Source organism: Acipenser ruthenus, chromosome 27, assembly GCF_902713425.1.
Source record: "Acipenser ruthenus chromosome 27, fAciRut3.2 maternal haplotype, whole genome shotgun sequence".
In the NCBI taxonomy this organism is placed as follows: Eukaryota; Metazoa; Chordata; class Actinopteri; order Acipenseriformes; family Acipenseridae; genus Acipenser; species Acipenser ruthenus.
Window position 1 is genome coordinate 6,579,283 of NC_081215.1, and position 18,274 is coordinate 6,597,556.

The 18,274-nt window shown below is 38.5% G+C and overlaps 1 protein-coding gene across 6 annotated transcripts in view; it reads left to right on the forward strand.

The window, feature by feature from the left end:
• The first annotated feature begins 2,587 nt into the window (after positions 1 to 2,587).
• Positions 2,588 to 18,274, forward strand: part of LOC117432073 (rap1 GTPase-activating protein 1-like) — a 165,966-nt gene continuing 150,279 nt past the window's right edge. For all 6 annotated transcript variants that reach the window (XM_059002078.1, XM_059002081.1, XM_059002076.1 and 3 more), the window contains exon 1: positions 2,588 to 2,871. The gene's annotated coding sequence lies outside the window, so the exon portion shown is untranslated. The remainder of the gene's footprint in view (positions 2,872 to 18,274) is intronic.

Below are 18,274 nucleotides of genomic sequence, written 5' to 3' on the forward strand. Positions count from 1 at the left end.
GGCTATAGAGCGCATCCTGCACTCTAGTGAGTTCTTTTACTGGATGCGCCACTCGGGAGCCCCAGCAACTGTATTGTTAGACAAAAAGAATGAACAATGATCAATGCATTGAGAAATCTAGAAGCAAAGCAAAACAGCGGAGACTCTTGACAAGAGCCTTCAAATACAACTCAAAACATTCTCTAAATAGGGCAGCAGGGCAATCGGTCAGTGGATGTTTAATTAAGGCCCAATCAATGAATAAACAATTCATCTCTACAATGAATCCATCTGGATTGCATTAGCCACTTATTTTTGATGCATTCAACTGACAGCTCACATTTAGATTAGAAGGAACATAGGTCTGATAACTGCCCTTACAGTCAGGATTGAAAAACCATGGTTAATGCACAGTATAACCATGACAAAAATAAATAAAATAGGAAAACTACAAAATTAGCGTTCACATTTGCTGTGGTAAACTTTTACAAGGGATACTATTATAAAACCAGCATATTACTCTGAAGAAATTCTTCCAAAGCAAAGGGCATTACAAGCCAATTAATTTGGAACACATTTTTCAGAGTGGTCCTCATACAGTAGCATACTGGTACTGCAATGGATTACCAGAGGGTAATTTCAGATATCCCTCAAACAAACCTGTTTCACAGAGTAGTGACAATGTTACCATGAGGGATTCACCACAAATTTACATCAAAACAACATATCTAGAAACTATAAGAAACATCTCTATACACTGCCTAGCCACTTTATTAGGACCATGTCTACCTGATTGGATCACTATGGTGTGGGACATGTTCTCCTGGTATACCCTGGTGTGGGGCATGTTCTCCTGGTATACCCTGGTGTGGGGCATGTTCTTCTGGTATACCCTGGTGTGGGGCATTTTCTCCTGGTATACCCTGGTGTGGGGCATGTTCTCCCAACCCTGGTGTGGGCATGTACACCCAACAGTGCTGCACTTGAACCAAGAGGTGAAAATCATTCAAAATTAATTGAAATTTGCAGAAAAGGAGAAACAACTGAATCTGGAAAGACTAGAACACCATGAACTGGGTACAGGTAAAAAATATGTAGAGACAGACACCTCCTTATGAGAGGTTATTTATTTCAGTGGTCTGGAGAGAAAGGACTTAATTAACTGAACCTGATTACCACTAATCTTGGACTAATGGTATTGTAGGTAAAGTAGTCCAAGAATAGGGCTAATTGGGGTCTGTGAAATCATATATATTTTAAATATTTAAAAAATAATATTTGATGTGTTCTGTATTTTACATTCCTTTAGCCCTGTAGACTAGGAGCTTAAAGGGAACTAAAGGAATGAGCTATGAAGAGGGAACTGAATCTAGCCTAGAACAAAGAACAAAGAATAAAGGTAAAGACAGAGTTAACCACTGCCAATACTTACAGTGCAGCACAGAAACCAGGAGCAGAGGACATGCAGATCTGTAGGTTAGGCTGCATTGCAGTCATACATTCATTATAATGAGCTGATGTTTTACAACGTAACCTGTACATATTTAAAATCTAATTATATGAGTAACTTACCACTGGGGAGGATTCATATTCGTTACTGTAGTGTAAGTGTCTATGAAACCGTTACAGAATATATTGGGAGAGAGAGAAAAGGATGGGCCAGACTCCAACCGAGAGAGCCTTCCCTATGGAGTCGAGCCTAGCCCTAATGGCCTCCGGGGCCCTGAAAAGACAGTCCTCTGACTTCCCAGAGAGTCTCGGGTCGGCCTCGCGACTGGGTCCCAGTTAGCGACTGGGGTCAACTCTCAGAGGTCGGAACAGCTCATACAAAGCCTTGACGTAAGGAAGAAAAGAATCTGAAAGAACTATGGGACTCGAGCACTAAGAGTAAGAGGGCCACGTCCCAGGAGGGTAAAGGAGGAAGTAAGACAGAGCCTTCTTTCTTGAGGCAAGATATATAGTGCATGAGCTGTGAAAGAATAGTGTGGCTGGTGGTCCCCTCTGACCACATGAAGAACCTGCAGAGTTACTGGAACTCCAGGTCAGGGAAGTGAGAGTCACTAACCCCCCAGAGGGGACCGACACAGTGGCACGTGGCACATGAAAAAAAGTGAGGAGGAGGAGGAGGAGGAGGAGCGAAACAGCAAAACGCAAGAGAAAGAGCTGAGCTGTGACTGTGTTAAATAGGGAGTTCATGATGACAGACAGGTGAAATTAGTCAATGATGATAGGCAGGTGAAATTAGAAAATAGCGAAGCCCTCGTTCACACCCCCCGAATTTAAATCCATAAATCCACAGGAATATTTTAAGCAGTTTTGACAAGTCTATTGTGGGGTATTATGATATGCCTAATAAATAGGCTATAGAATGATACAGATATTTTAGTACTCCACCCATTAACAAATGTGCTTCACTATAAAATATAACGGTATATTGATGGATATTTGATGTTAAATCACTTGATTGTAAAGTCTCCTTCGTTGTCGTGCTGTTATTACGAAACAGGGTTCTGACACTGCTCGTTAAAGAGCTTTCCTGCTAGTACCACTGCAGGTAAAGCAAGCTCTGCCAGGGACGGGTCACGTGACAGAGGCAATGCCTTTTCTCACACCCAAAGCCAGAACGAAGAGAAAGCTACCTCCTCTTGGCTCAGGAAGCAAGGGAACCACTAGCAACAGAGTGCATCACAAGCCGCTAGCCGGCACGTCTATTTTTCCGAAGCTAAAAGACACAGTGTGTTACTCTGACTTTCCTCCTTCTCAAACAGAGCACCTATCGGACTCCCACCCCCTGCTCCTCTCTATTCCGCGTGCACGGCTGCAGCAGTTGGGACTTCTGCTACAACAAGACCCGACAAACTGCGAGAACTAGAACTACTCACAGTACTGCAGGTAATGTAAATCTGCTTGTTTTGTCCACCACCACACCTATGCAGGGAATTTGCATGTGTTATAGAGAGGGCTGGGATTGTCATCGTAACCTGGAGACCATGCATCTATTGTAAATTACTGATGGGAAGGTGCAATTGGGTTGGTAAACGGGACCTCTCGCAAAATTCCAACACGAGCTTAAAAAGGTTCGGTTGCTCTTTTTGTTTAGCATGAATATCCCTCTGTCTATTTAATAATACTCATATAATATATTTTATATATCTATATATAATAATTATTATAGTGATAATATCGCTTCAACAGAGAAACGTGAAATAAGATTCCCGACAAGTAAAGGTTGTTCTCTAGCATTAGACTGAGGCTAGTAGTAGTATTGACAAATCAAACCGCAAAACACACATAATAATAATAATAATAACGCTAACAATAAGTACTATGTATTGCGTGTTGGAGTACAGCATACCTTCATATCTTGGTGCTATATTCAGTCTACATTTAATATAAACTGCAAATAATTAACAACATGAAAGAGATTAATATTCTATAAATTGAGATTATTGTTGGCATGTAACCACATATCAATATCAAAATACAGTATAGGAAACTGAGCAGATGTGTCGGGGGAAGGGTAGAGGTTTAAAAAAAAAAACCCCGGACTTGTGCGTTTTATTCTATTGTATTGTATACCTGTGCACTATATGTTACAGAAGCATGCATTTGCAACGCTGTTCAAACTGAAGTCTCGTTTTACAGAATTCGTTCAATGCAAGGTTAGTGAGCCTCAGTCTGTTCATTTGAAGAAGAAAAAAATGATTATAATTGGGCACAGCTGTAATGAACAGCTGGAGCATAATAATAATAATAATAATAATAATAATAATAATAATAATAATAATAATAATAATAATAATAATAATAATACCCAGTATTTCTTGATTACTGTAATAGAGCAGTCTCTATGGGGTGGGTGTGTTCCGTTCTAGACTCTCTTCATGTCGTTTGTTATAATGCTACACCGTTTAAAATGTAATTGAGGTTGACGCTTAGATGTTATGGAAATCGGAATTATTGTTTGCAGAGGTGTGTACACATTTCCTTTGTATTTGAAAGCACATTAGCTGCATGACTAAGGGAAGTGAACGCATTTGTATCATTATCAGCGTTTTTTTTTTTGGTTTGTTTTTAGGTATGATTAATATTAGAGAAGGAACAAAGTGGACTCAAAAGCAGTACTCTGCTTGACTTCTGCTTTGGAATAAATACTTAATCTGTAATGTACAGGGTGACTGCTGGCAATTATAGATTGGATTGGGAGAAATGTATGAAAAATATCCTTTGGCACTAATAACGCAGTACATTACCCTGAAGAAGCCCTAACAAAACCTGAATATGAAAATAACAATACCACTGTAGATGGCCACTCAGCTGCTTTTGCTCTTTGGTACAGAAGCATTGCAATACCACCCTGATCACACCTTAATCCTAACCTGCACACTGACAGAGACTGCTAACTCTGACAAATTCTGCAAGATTATGTGCTCTTTGTTTTGTGATGTGGATAAAACGAATATCGACTAGGGGCAAGGCTGAGAGCACCATACTCACTTCAGTGTAGCCTGAAAGACACAAGATGCTAGTGGACTTAGCTTAGTGTCTGCTGCACCACCCAGCCCCTCATTAGTTTGATTGTGGTGGCTAGCTGTCTTTCTCTGCTGATAATGACTGGATGTCTGTCGCCTGTAAAAGACAGCCATGCAGCCTCCAAATCAGGTGTAAGTGTACTTGTTTTTTGCGCCTGTGATTCTTTGATTCATTATTGATGTTCAGCTCATTGATGCTCCAGTCAGAGCATTGCTCAGAAGTCAGGGCCCAGTTGAAGGGAGGGTCTCAAGCTGTTTTTTTTTTATACTAGCAATGCAACTGCTTTGTTCCTGTCAAAATGCTGCATCAATTAATGGGAAAATGTCATTGTGCCCCTTGATTTTACAACTTCTATTGCTTTCCAGTACCCAGCTACTGCACAGTGTAATTCTGACTTCCAAAGAGGATGAACATACCTGCAATATCCTGCACATAGTTTTGCATAAAAGGGATGGGCTGTGCCTCACATGCCTGATTATACTTGCCTTCTGGAACCCTGGCATGTATTTTGTAATACATACAAGCTGCATCTCCCTGCTGTTTCAGTTACGATGGGTATGGAGGATAGTAGACTGATAGTAAGTGCTTGGCTGACATGCTTCCCGGTTCAATTTTACACTAAATTACTTTCTTGAGAAACTGCCTCAAAAGGGTTTGTCATAACTTGAACGGTTTATTTCAGTGTATTCTGTATTTCTTGGTTAACGGGGAGCCTTGTTTTAGTAATGTAGAGTTAATTACACAAGTCCTAAATATAAAATCATTTTAAGAGAGGACTGAAATTACAACTGCCCACCCCAACCACCTCACTTTTGAGATCTGAGTTTTCAGGAATAGTTAAGAAAACTGGCAAATTATAGTGTTGGCACTGTTTTTTAATGCCTGGATATTTCTTTTTTTCTGCAGATTTTACACGAATATTTGAATAGTCTTTGATTTTTTTTTAATGAACTGGAAAACAAAAGTATAAATCATACCAAATTAAAGTAAAGAACATCTCTCTGGAGTAAAAAATAAACCTGTTACCCCATCATGTTACTTATTAAAGAAAGGAGAGAAACATTCTTGAACACTAGGATTTCTGTTATTTATTTCAATGATACAGTCATTTGATAAATTCTGCAAAATTCTGGCACACAAACCCCACAATAGCTATTAAAGGTGTCTTTGGATTAGAGGTCACAGTTTTGATCTCCAGTCAAGCTTGGCTTTTCTTTCATGGATACCTCATTAAACATAATGCTCTTTAAAAAAAAAATACACTTGTGTTTTAGCGGTAATAGGACAGTTTATGCAGTACACAATATGTAGGGCCAGGTGGAGTCCTGTTAGACAGGAAGGAAGTGAATATTGGTCCACCTTACCTACAATAAAATGAAGTAACCCAGCTTTCAAAGATTAGTGCTAGTCAGATGCATTTCAAGCAGTGTTTGTTCGAATATTCAAGCATTTGCCCCAAGAAAGGCAGAAACAGCACTACAGAAGACTGGAAAGAAAGTGAATATTGTGGTAATGGATGAGGATATATTCCTCTGGGGCTCTTTTTCAAGGGCAATGACCCAGAGAGTGTTACTTTCCTGTTTCTGTGCCGCTTGCAGGCAGAGAGGCTCAGTACTGTTTGTTTTTAAACCACACAGAATCTCCATGGGGCTGCTTTGCTGGAGACTCTTGCTTTCCAAGTAGAGAAGCAGTGGGAACAAGCTGTTTACATTGGAACCCATGGGGACTCTGTACTGACATACCCTCTGGTTAGGTGGCCTAATTCAGGAGTGCTTGTCTTTCTACATGTTTTTTTTTTCTATTCCTCTTTTATGGTATTTGCAATCGCTCTGAGAGGTTCTGTTGCTCCAGTGTTGGTCTCTGTTCTCCGAATGTGCCTTTACCTGGCTTTGCCTGTAGAATCATTGTCACGTAATTTGAATTGAACGAAGCAGGCTGTTCAGTCTCGGCACTTAGGGTTCTCCAGGTAAAGGCAGATTTTGAAAAATGAAAACATGTGAGCTACAGAACCCAGAACCACTCAGTATGATTGCAAACACTGTAAAATAGGAAGAGAAACAAATGAAAAGGACTTCTGAAGCCACATGTTCTTTTCATAATAAAATATTCAATGATATATTCAGTTATCAGGTAAAAAATGTTGTCTGTTCAAAACAAAGCCATAGCCTTGCTTTCTCACAAAATGGAGGGCAATACTGAGTAAAAGTTGTTTCACCCAAATCAATTTACACAGAACACTTTTAACACCCCCCACAATCTCTTCATGGAGAAATTTGAGACGTGTATGTACTGTACAGGAACGGAGAAGAACAAAACACCACCAGCAGTGGCACTGATCCTTTTAAGCTTTAGATGACAGAAACATGATTATCAACGGTAATGTAATTACCAATAAGAGTTTTTCATTGAATTTAAAACCTAGCTTGTTTATCCCCTGAGTACCGTCCCAACAGAATGTCCTGTTTTTATTATTTATTTATTTATTTATTTATTTATTTTGTGTCTAATATGTAAAATCCTGAGCATTTTTGATTTTTTTTATTTCCGTGTTTGAAGTTTATGATAAACTAGTTTCAAATTTAAATTTTATTTACAGTCACTTAATGATGTTTGGAGTGGTTCTTACTGCAATTTTTTTGTGTTAAGGTGTTTTCACATCAGTTTTAGTTGCTTTCTATAGATAACTATAATGTGGGCCAGATCAGCTAGTGTCTTTATATTAGTAAGCACCAGCACCATCTAGTGTACAGCAGTGTATTGCCAGCAAGAAAGAAGTAACTTGATCCTAAGTAGCGGATAACAAGATGGAGCTGGCTCTTACTTCTTTAAAGACCTTTTAATTAATTTAGCCTACATTTTCCGATATATCTGGCTAGCAACTGGACTGAAGAGTAGTTCCTGAAAGCATCAACACAATATTGGAGTGATAGCAGTAAGTACTCACAATGAAACATCTTATAATGTAAAGCTACTTAAAAAAAAAAAATCTTTTTCGTTTAAAAATTCTGTTTGAACGCAGCAGGCCAGGGTCCAGCGGTGAAAGACATGTGCTGTAGAAGCACTGTGCCTGGCACACAAACCTCAAAAATAGCTCTTAAAGGTGTCTCTGCAATAGAGGTCACAGCTTTGATCCACAGCCAAGCCTGGCTTTTCTTCCATGCCCACTACCAACCAAAACATTGTTAGCTTTAATAGGACATAGTTTATGCAGTGTAGAGTGTAGAAGGCAAAGGTGAGTCCTGTTACACAGGAGTGAAGTGAATCCTGGACTACCTGAACATTAAGCAGCCCAGCTTTCAAAGGTTAGTGCTAATCAGGACATGTGAAAACAGAAATAATGAAAATAAAAACTGCAGCTACAACTTTTAGGGTGATGATTATTTTTTGTTGTGTTTTTGTGGCTATTTAAGAACTCCCTGAACATCAGTAAGACTCTTCTTGGACCGGACTGATCTACAGTACAGTATAACCGCTAAGTTATAGACAGACCTCCTATTAATCTGGGGACAGGACTCCTGGCTACTGTTAAAGATGTGAAGACTAGGAATTGAAACATTTTCAGTCAGTTTGAAAATGAAGGACATTTAACCCATTAGGTACCAAATAACATACAGCTGTATTTATGTAATTTGATACATTCTAAATCAATATTTCTTCAAGGAAAAAAAAAAACCCTTTGTTTTGGCTACAAACTGCTGCGTCCTATTTTGAGGACAGTCAAATAAGACATGCCCGTAATCAGACAAGTAAAATTTCACGCCAGCTATGAAGCTCAACACATACAAAATACAGCTTTGTGGGTAGGAAAACACCAAGAAATGTATCATTTTTAGGTTTCAGTTTCTTATTTTATATTGAGGTGTTCTATCTGAAGGGCTGTATTTGCTAAATTAACAGCTACATTTACACTTAACAAAGTTATCATAACAATATAGTTAAAATGCTAAAAAAATTACAAAGTAGTCTGTACTTAAATGAGGACAATGGCAGTGAATGGGTTAAGGACACCCTCCGCTCCATGTGTTTACAATGTGTAAATAAATTAGCGTAAATGAGTTTTCTGTTCGGTATATCAGTTTTGCTTTGTGGTTTTCGGTATACTCTCACGCGCTTGGCAGTGTGATAGGTGCAAAAGTAAATCGTACTTAGCAGCTAAAAGTGCAGCGTGTGTAAAGAATGGTGTTCATCTGGTGTTCTGCACCCACTATCACATTTACACTGTGCCATTATTAATCCATTAAAATTATATTGAAATGCAATCAAATTAAGAAAAGAGCATGGAATTGGGCGGGATCTGGATACTAAGTGGGCACAAACATTATAATGTGATGTAAAGGTTTTGCCTTGCACTTAGGCAATTGCTGGACCTCCAAAAACTTTACACCTCTTCTTACAAGGTGCAAACCATTGTAAAAGCAAGCAACTAAGAGCTGTATAAAAGATCATTGGTCCAATTTGCATTCTTGTAATCCAGAACACTGCTAATGTACATTAGCATTTTACATGTAAAATTCTGTCATCTAGTAAATTAGTTCCAAGGAAAGAGAATAATCCACAAATAGTAACCTATTATCAGCAACAGTCTGTGTATGTATAAAAAGCACAACAAATGGCAGGCGTTTGTGACTGGGATGTGAACTGGCAAATTCAACTCTTGAAGAACGAGGCTCCATTAGCACAGCAGATACAAAGGCTTGTTGCTGTCACAAAGTGCAAGTGCAGACTGGAGATAATCACAGCTGAGCCTTGGTCCAGAGGGCAGATTACCCACTACCGAGTCTCCAACACCACTGCAGTACTTGCAGAAACTTCTCATCCAAAGAGGTCTCAATCAGCTCTTCCTGGTTTTTGAGATCTGAAAACGTCCTACAAGATGTCTACACAGGACTATAACTATCAGCTTCTCCATCTTGAACTGTATGGCTCATTGAGCTTCTCGATATGGCTCACCTTGATTTAGAGTTGAATGCTTGACATTTAGTAGTTTTTGGTAAAAGTCAAAGTGCAAAAACAAATGTGTTTATTTTTTTCTTTGTTTTATTTGTTTAGTTTCTTAAGGCCCTTTTATGAACTCTGGTTATCGATATGGCTCTTTCAGCTGAAAAGGCTGGACAGCTGTGTTAGCTTTCCGACTTTCAAAGACTTTTAGGTAGCTGCTGTGCTGTATACTCTGGCATCACCTTGTGCTCAGCGATGGTGCCAAGTTCAAGTTCAATGACGAGGCCTGCTCCAACTAATATTGGAAATACACAAATAAAATGGTGGTGTTGGAATGCAGAGAATAGGTCAAGTAGAATGTGCATATCTATGTGAATTATAGCATTTTCAATTAAAAAGATTGCAAGGTGTCAATACTTTGGGGACTTATTTTAATAAAAGAGCAAGATTTGTTATTGAAATTCAGATAATACCCACTTTTATAATAATGTTACCTAACAGCGGCTGAATTTAAAGGTTGAGCGGTGTTGAATATGAATTATGACTGAATGACTGAATACATAACAACCTTGTTGAATGTGCCAGTTCTTATATAAATGGAGGAAATGCATGGTGTTGCAACAACACAGACACCATGAACGAGAAATGTTAAACTTCCAACAAGTAGGGATAGCTGAATACAAACAAAATAATGCAGGAGAGACATTTTGCCCGTTTTATCCTGCCTGGATCCCTTGGTCTATAATATCCCTGAAGAGATAATCACCCCATCTTAAAATATATGCCCAAATATTACAATAAGCATTATCTGTTGACTTCCAATGCGGAATTACTTTGTGGGATCTTGTTTTTAGCCATCTCTACACCACCCCAAACACTCACCACTGCAATGCACTTTCAAATCCGGACTGAACCTCTATTCCCGCTGTCAATCCAATCGCCTTCTTTTCCTCTGCTGAACCTTAGCAATTGATGCTACCAAGTTACTGCACCATGGAGGCCAGGCCCAATGGCAAGTCTCTGTATGGACCTGTTGGGCCACTGACCAGTAAGTGTTGATGAAGCTGGATAAGGTGAGCTGTTGCCAGTCGATTCTGCTACCCATGCAGGAGCACACAGACCAATGCAGATCTTCCTGTGGGTCCCCAGTCAAGATCGAGGCAAACAGGACTTGAACCACCCTTGCATCTCGCCGTTCACTCCAAGCAGCAATGTTTTTACCAGAGGATCTGCTCAGCAGGGGACAAGTAATGTTTTTTTAAAGCTAGCAAGAGTTAAGAACATGAATTTTAAAGCATTGGTTTGTAATGGCATGAGCAAAGACGGCAGTTTACAATATTTAAATCTATTCAGCCTGGAAAATAGATGTGTACGAGAGGCTAAATTGAAGTTCATAAAATCCTCAATGGGCTAGATAACATTAAGAGGATGCACAAATGTTAAGTGATTATGTACAGAACTGAAGGTAGGAAGCACTTACTGTGTTGGTTCAATCCAGTTTGGATTAATGCAAAGTGATGTCATCACATGACTGGGTGGGATACGGTATTTATGCTTGTACAACAAGTGTTGGGAGATCAAATACATTTTTCATATTTGGTGTGATAGAGCAAGTTTCTTGTTTTTTTTTATTGTTATTTTATTGTTTAAACCAGATCTCATTTCAGAATCTACCTTGCTTTTATTCAGATCCAACGACAGAATGATGGGCGATTTGCACTGTTTCAAATTATATTGCGTTGCTAAGCAGATATGGCACTTGATCTAAGGAAAGTATCTTCTGAGTTCAACTGTTTAATTTAATTTAATGTTAGACGTAATCTTTTCCATATATTACTTGTTGTGACATTCTGCAGTGGCTCATGATGATGGCCTTAGACAACTCGCTCGACCCTCATTCGTAGAATAACTACAGCACTCCATGAATGTTGATGGTGCACCCTCTTTCTTCAATGGTATCTGCCAAGACTGGTCTATCAGTCAATGTGAATCCCATTTTTGAAGAGAGGACAGTTACTCAATATCACGGTGTGAACAGGATGATGTCACTGGCAACGGTGTTTAGGCCAGGAAAGGAGTCTCAGACATAGAAGGTGCAGTAAAACGCTAATGAGCACGTTTAATTAAACACAGACAAAAAATAACACGGACAGAAGCTCTAAACCAGGGGTGTCAAACTCCAGTCCTCGAGGGCCGCAGGGTCTTCTGGTTTTCATTCCAACAAGCTCTCAATTAACATAATTGATCTAACTATTTGTTCAATTTGACATATTTAATATTTTTCAAGGTCTCTTACAGTTGATGGTTTTAAAAATGCACTTTATTGAAGGTACACTACCTATGAAACATTGTGAGGCCTAAACAGAAGTGTTAAATTTGTCCAGTTAATCAAATAATTAGACCAATTAAGTAATTGAGAGCTCGGGTGGAACGAAAACCAGAAGACACTGCGGCCCTCCAGGAACTGAGTTTGACACCCCTGCTCTAAACAAAGCACATTCAACAAAATAACAGACACAAGGGCCAAAACGAAAGGACTATACAAAACATTCCCGGACGTAACTAACACAGGCCGAACGGGACACCACAGAACATGAGAAACACTCACCACATACCTCTAACACCAACATTACTTCTCACACACTCACCAGTGGCTGGAGCCTTAATTACTCAGAAACACTTACTCAATTGACGTCTCCAGCCACATTCCCACAGGTTTTTGCAGTTTTCATCCTGCCGTACTGCCCCATACCTACACTAATAATGCACACAGGCTTTTCACCATCATATTTACAAATACATAAATCATAATAATAATACAACAAATACAAAATATGCACAGGGGTGGGTAGTACCCCGTCACACTTGGTTTGCCCGAATTGATGAACAAGGGGTCTGAGTGGGGAGAACAGGCAATACATGTCACATCCCTTGTGGTTTGTCATTCCTAGAAAAATTGATACGATTTTGTGGTATCAGAGACAGTAAAATCATTTGCACATGATTATCTATTCAGGGAAAGATATTTAATAAGCAAGGGGTCTGAGTGAGATGGAGATACTGTCTTGAAATATAAACTATAAGAAAAAGCCTTGGATTGGATTCCGGTTGTTTAAAAATTGATAGGGATTTAGCTTCCTTGTAAAAAGCATGTAATAAGGATGAGAATCCTTAGTGTTCATGTTTGTCCTTGCTTCCTGTTGCAATAATACATCATGGATTAGTGCTGCCTAATCTTTAATCAAACACTGTTATCTCTTGCTGTGCATTGCTGGCTGGCAAGTTCTGAATAAAGAATTGTTTTCTGTGAGCTGTATTATAAGCTTCAGTAGTGTTGTACCGATCTTCAAATGCTTTCTCTAGGTAGTGTAAGGTTTAGTACCCCTGAACGGTTTCATAAGTATATACTGTATATACAGTATATACTGTATAGAGAGAGAGAGAGAGAGAGAGAGAGAGAGAGAGAGAGAGAGAGAGAGAGAGAGAGAGAGAGAGAGACTGGAGAATGGAGCAGAAATTTAGAAAAGTTATTACCTTATAAACTCATGTTGCAAATATTGCAATTTTTTTTTCTGGACTTGGTGACTGAAACAAAGCACCCCCATCCAAATACATTCTGAAGAACACACACACACACACACACACACACACACACACACACACACACACACACACACACAAACACACACACACACACACACACACACATACAAACAAGTATTCTGTATTCGATGTACCTCTCACAGACTTCCAATAAGATGTAGCTTGTCAGTTGCTAATCTTTTTAATTGGTTGTGATCTTTTCAGCCAGCTAGACAAAGCTACTGCAGCTTAGGTAATACTACATACACTAAACACAATCATACCCGTTGGCTGGGTAGCAAGGACAAGTGCACTTCTGGGCACAGTTTCAGGAAAGAAATCTTTCAGGCAAGTCTGTTTGTCAAACTCTCAGGGTAATTCAAGGACAGTGGTCTTCTTTTGAGCTGTTACATAGCTTTAAGTTCTGGAGATTATTATTATTATTATTATTATTATTATTATTATTATTATTATTATTATTATTATTATTAAGCTTCTTTAGGGTTCATTCTACACTACCCCAGTAGATTGTTTCTGTCATATTTAAATTATCATTGCAACACTCACAAGGTAAAAGAAAACCTGAACCTGGTCAGGCATAGCCACATTATATTTGTGAGATATGGCACGTTTCAACATTAGATTATATTTATATATATATTAAACAGTTAGGTAAATGAGGTAAAATGAGGAACAGCACATCTCAATTTGCTCAGTTTATAAACCTGACAACAAGGTTTCAAGCTCAGCAATTTATTTATTATTTCCCTTTCTGAGTGTAACAACTAAGACAATGATATGCAGGCTTGGTGTCAGTGTTTCAAGAATTACATCTCAAGGACAACACTGCGTGTTAATTAAACAACCAGATCTTCACTGGTGTCTTTTCTTCAGTCGATTCATCTTTATGCGCACTTCTCTTGATTTATCTAACACTGCCATGTAGGTTCGGGAGCATGCTGTGCTGGTTCGAATGCTGTTCACTCTCACTTGATATTATCTAGGGGCTGAACTGGAAGAGCTGCTTTGGCCTTTGCGCTCCCACGAGCTGGGGAGGAAATCAGGTGGAGACTAGCCAGACTGGGCCTCGTCTCCAGGGTTAATTTTCTTGTCAACATTCTTAGCTTAGTTTTGAAAGAGGGGAAAATAAGTGATCTGTAAGGATGAGCAAGCCAGAAAATGTGTCCTGACAGTCAAGCAAAGCCTGATCTACAATTAAGTAAAGTGATTCGAGGGTCAAGCGTTACATCAGTGTTAATCTCATGTCTTGTTAAAGTGTGTATTAAGGTTGCATGAATACGTTATTTTCAATGTTTCTTGGCCTGACCCTACTAGCCTCATTGTGTATCCAGATCATGCTCCCTCCTGAAACAACACTAATTAGGGCTGTATTATTTTCACAGTAAAAAGTGGATTATTTCACTGTATTTCACAGTCTACAAATAGGTATTTCAAGATATTTCACGATTTAAGCATAATATTTATTAAAGTAGAAAAAATAACGTTGTCACATCCAAAATTGATAATTTTCTCGAGTTATTATACAACAAATGTTCCTAAATATTTAAATGCTTACCTGAAAAAAAAGCTATGAAATGCTAAATTGTATTTCTTTTTTATGTCCACCTTTTAAAGACATTCTATTTTCACCATCAGTGAACTATCAAAACAAAATGAAATCATAAATAAATGTAAAAATAACAGACATGTGAAATGTCCCCTTCTTGTACTGGACAGAGCGATCTTTAGCAGAAATATTTCCGATCTTTGATGCAGCTGGTGTCTTTTTCGTTGAAGACATTTAAGAAATCATGCAGCTCAATGCAATGAGTTCAATCATTTACCAGAAGCAAACTAAACTGGCTGCCAGGTTCCTAAATGCAGTTTAACATGTAGTGTGTCAATAAGGCAAACATTTGCTGTGTTTGTTTTTGATAAAACAAATATTTATATTTACACTATTTTTTCAGAAATGGAAAATTTCACAGGGAACTACATATTACAAGGCAATGGGTACATTTTGCTGAAATCTTAAAATCTGTGATAAAAAATACTACTGATGATCCAATTGCCATGAATGGCTGCTGTTGAAACTACTGCATGCGGTTGGAAGTGTTTCTCACCTGTTTCAGCAAGTAACTTTACTGAAAGACTACCCAAGGGTAATACAATAGTTTCAGTGTGTTATACTAGATTAGGGCTGCTGTTTTATTTGTGAGCTTTCCTAGACTAGTATGCAGGTCCGCGGGGACCAAACAAGTCTCAATAAATGCTTTCCCAATAAAGTGGTGGGACGCTGTTTGTTTAAAATACTGTGGCTAGCTTGTCGTTGATTGCTTACAGTGAAGTGTTACTGTGCTAGGCATTTTCTCAAAGAAGAATTCGGAGGAGAGTCTACGGTGCTCGTCAATTATTCGGTGCACAGTGACAAGGACCTCAGTCTGCTTGTTCTTACAAAGTTGACAGACAAAAACAGGGCATTCTTTTGACTGATAAGCGCCTGGAAGAAAACTATGATGGCATGCCACCGAATATTACAATAAAGTTGCACTCAGTGAACTAGAAATACCTCTTATTGTCAGATTTCATGAAATTCAGGTTTTGCAGTGCAGCTGTTTTTAACTCAACATTTGATGTCCAGTATCTGCGGGTATCCCGTGATTACCCCTAAAAATAAGTGGGTGATGCAATCCAGGAGGATTCGCTGGATTGTAAAAAGTCCAGCTGTCTTATTCCATCTGGCTACAGGTTGACAAGGATGGAAATAAGACACATATTGCATAGCAGTTTCACCCATTCCAGGTTTTACTACGAGCTTGATTAGCCACAGCGTATAGGCATTATACACTCATAGTGAAACCTGGAATGGATCTAACTGCTATGTAATTGGAGTCTTTTTTCCATCCCTGTTTGATTACATCAGTGTCATTGCAGCCTTTCTGTTAATGCTGAGCACAAATTCAAGAAGACCAATGCTTCTGCTAATGCTACCCATCAGCATCAAAACACTGACAGAGGCAGAAGACGTAACATTTGTTTCCTTTAGCCTCATCATTCAATAGTTTTTTTCTTCTGGAATTGCAATTGGACACTTGTTCTAGGTGGCTGCAGTGCATAATTTCACCACAAAGCTCACCTTAGCATCTTATTGCTTGTTATTTTTTGCTTTCTAATTGGTTCAGTATCATGATGGAAGTAAAGTGAGGGAGGCTGTATGTATTTGTGCATTGGTGCATTGGCAGACTGTGAGGGTGGAAAATAACATTGGTAATAACGATAGTAATTTATGCCTCTAAATTCATTTCAAGCATTTTTCATCAATGAATTTGTGCCTGTAGACCACAGTTTAAAAACCCTTCCTATTTTCAGACAACTCAAAGGATGAAGAGGTGACACATGCTGTTCTACCATAATTAAGTACTGTGTTTGTAACCTTGCTTTTAAAACATCATCAGTCACTCCTAATTGTGCCTAATACATCTTAGTAGATATCTTAATTACTAATGCCACATGGCTTATGTTTCACTATTTCAATGTTAAATCTGCAAGTTGTGGTATACAGTAGGGATGTAACAATACAGTTATTTTACAATACGACGCATTGCGATATGCAGTTTGTGATACAAAATGCAGCACGATACACATGATCGTCCTGATGGACTACTTGTATGATATAAGATCAAATGATCATTTAATGAAGGACTATAGGGAGAGAATATATTCATACCAACTAACACTCAATTATAGTTTATTCAAGAACCATTTGGTGAAGTACAATGAGCTCTGTTATGCTTTTGTTCTTGTATCAGGCTATAAAGGATACAGACCTCTATTACGACACGCTATATCATGTAAAGAAAGTTACGTGATTCAACGATACACAATGAATCGTTACATCCCTAATGTGCAGTATAGGGAATTGTTGGGATTATGTAGAGATACATGACCATTTAATCAATGATTAACACCTCTGATTTCCTCTGAGAACTTAGGGGAGAAATCTAATTTTGAGACTGTTGCTCATACAAAGTCTGTAGTTTTTACAGTGTGGGAAGCACTTGCCACACGAACGTCAGTATTCACAACAGTGACTGAAGGGTACAGGCAACAGGGACATGCGGCTTTTATATAATACAGACCAAATGCTAGGGATTCCATTTGCATAGCAGTCATGGGTATATAATATTATAAATTCCTCCCTGTCAAGCCTGTTTGGGTACTGTTTAGTTAACAAAATTAGCATTTAAAAAAAAATTAATAACAAATAAATTATCAGGTGTAATTAACACAGATTGGATTTAATGAATGCCATATGGAAATAAAGTGACAACGGACACAAGTCTTTAGCGGGTTGAATATATACCAGCTTCTGCCAAGGCCATTTGTTTCCCACATCCTGGAATTCAATTCCTGCTATTTGTCAGTTTTTATCTTTATAATGCAAAGAATCAGGGACTGTTTCTTATTAAACTGCCACTGGAGATCTATTCTGTGTGTTAAAACTGCAGCATCTTGAAGGGTGACTTTTTACCTAACAAGCCAAATTCAACTAAACTAAAAACTTGACATTCGTGTCATTATTAAGCTGAATCAATTCCATTTGCTGTCTTTTCCTGGCAATAAAAAACAAATGCCAGAAATGTTTAGCTGTAAGAAACAGTTTTTTTAAATGCAGTTTTGAGCAGACCACATTGTTAAACTCTGTATGTGTAGAGTTCTGAACAGTTGACTTTTCTATCTCACGCTGGTGGTGCATATCCCTGGTATATTCTAGGCATCCGTCTGTCCAGAGATTTACTATAGAGCACCACTTTTCAGTTGTGAAGAAACTTGCATTGATTAGCACAGTGGTGCCACAATGCTGTCTGACATCATCTGTACTACAGACCACGATTAGCACTAGTCTTGGATTATCTTCCCTACGAACACATTAAGATAACATTTCCATTAAAGTTGAAAAGGCAGCTAATTGTGCAAACGATGCTTTAAAAGTTGGAATACAAGTTTAGGACAAGTTTAAAGTCACTGAAGGAGGGAGCTTTTTCAGCCAACCAGCATATCTTCATAACTTCAGGTCCCTTGCTTTATTTTGCATCTTTTGGTATCCTCTCTGAATAGCTAATTATCCCACCTTCAAATACTTGTAAACGCGTAATGAGCAATCTGTCTCACAAGTGCAGCCCACGCATTATCCTTTTACTGCCAATTCAGAACAAATCAGAAAGCTGAAAACACTTTGATT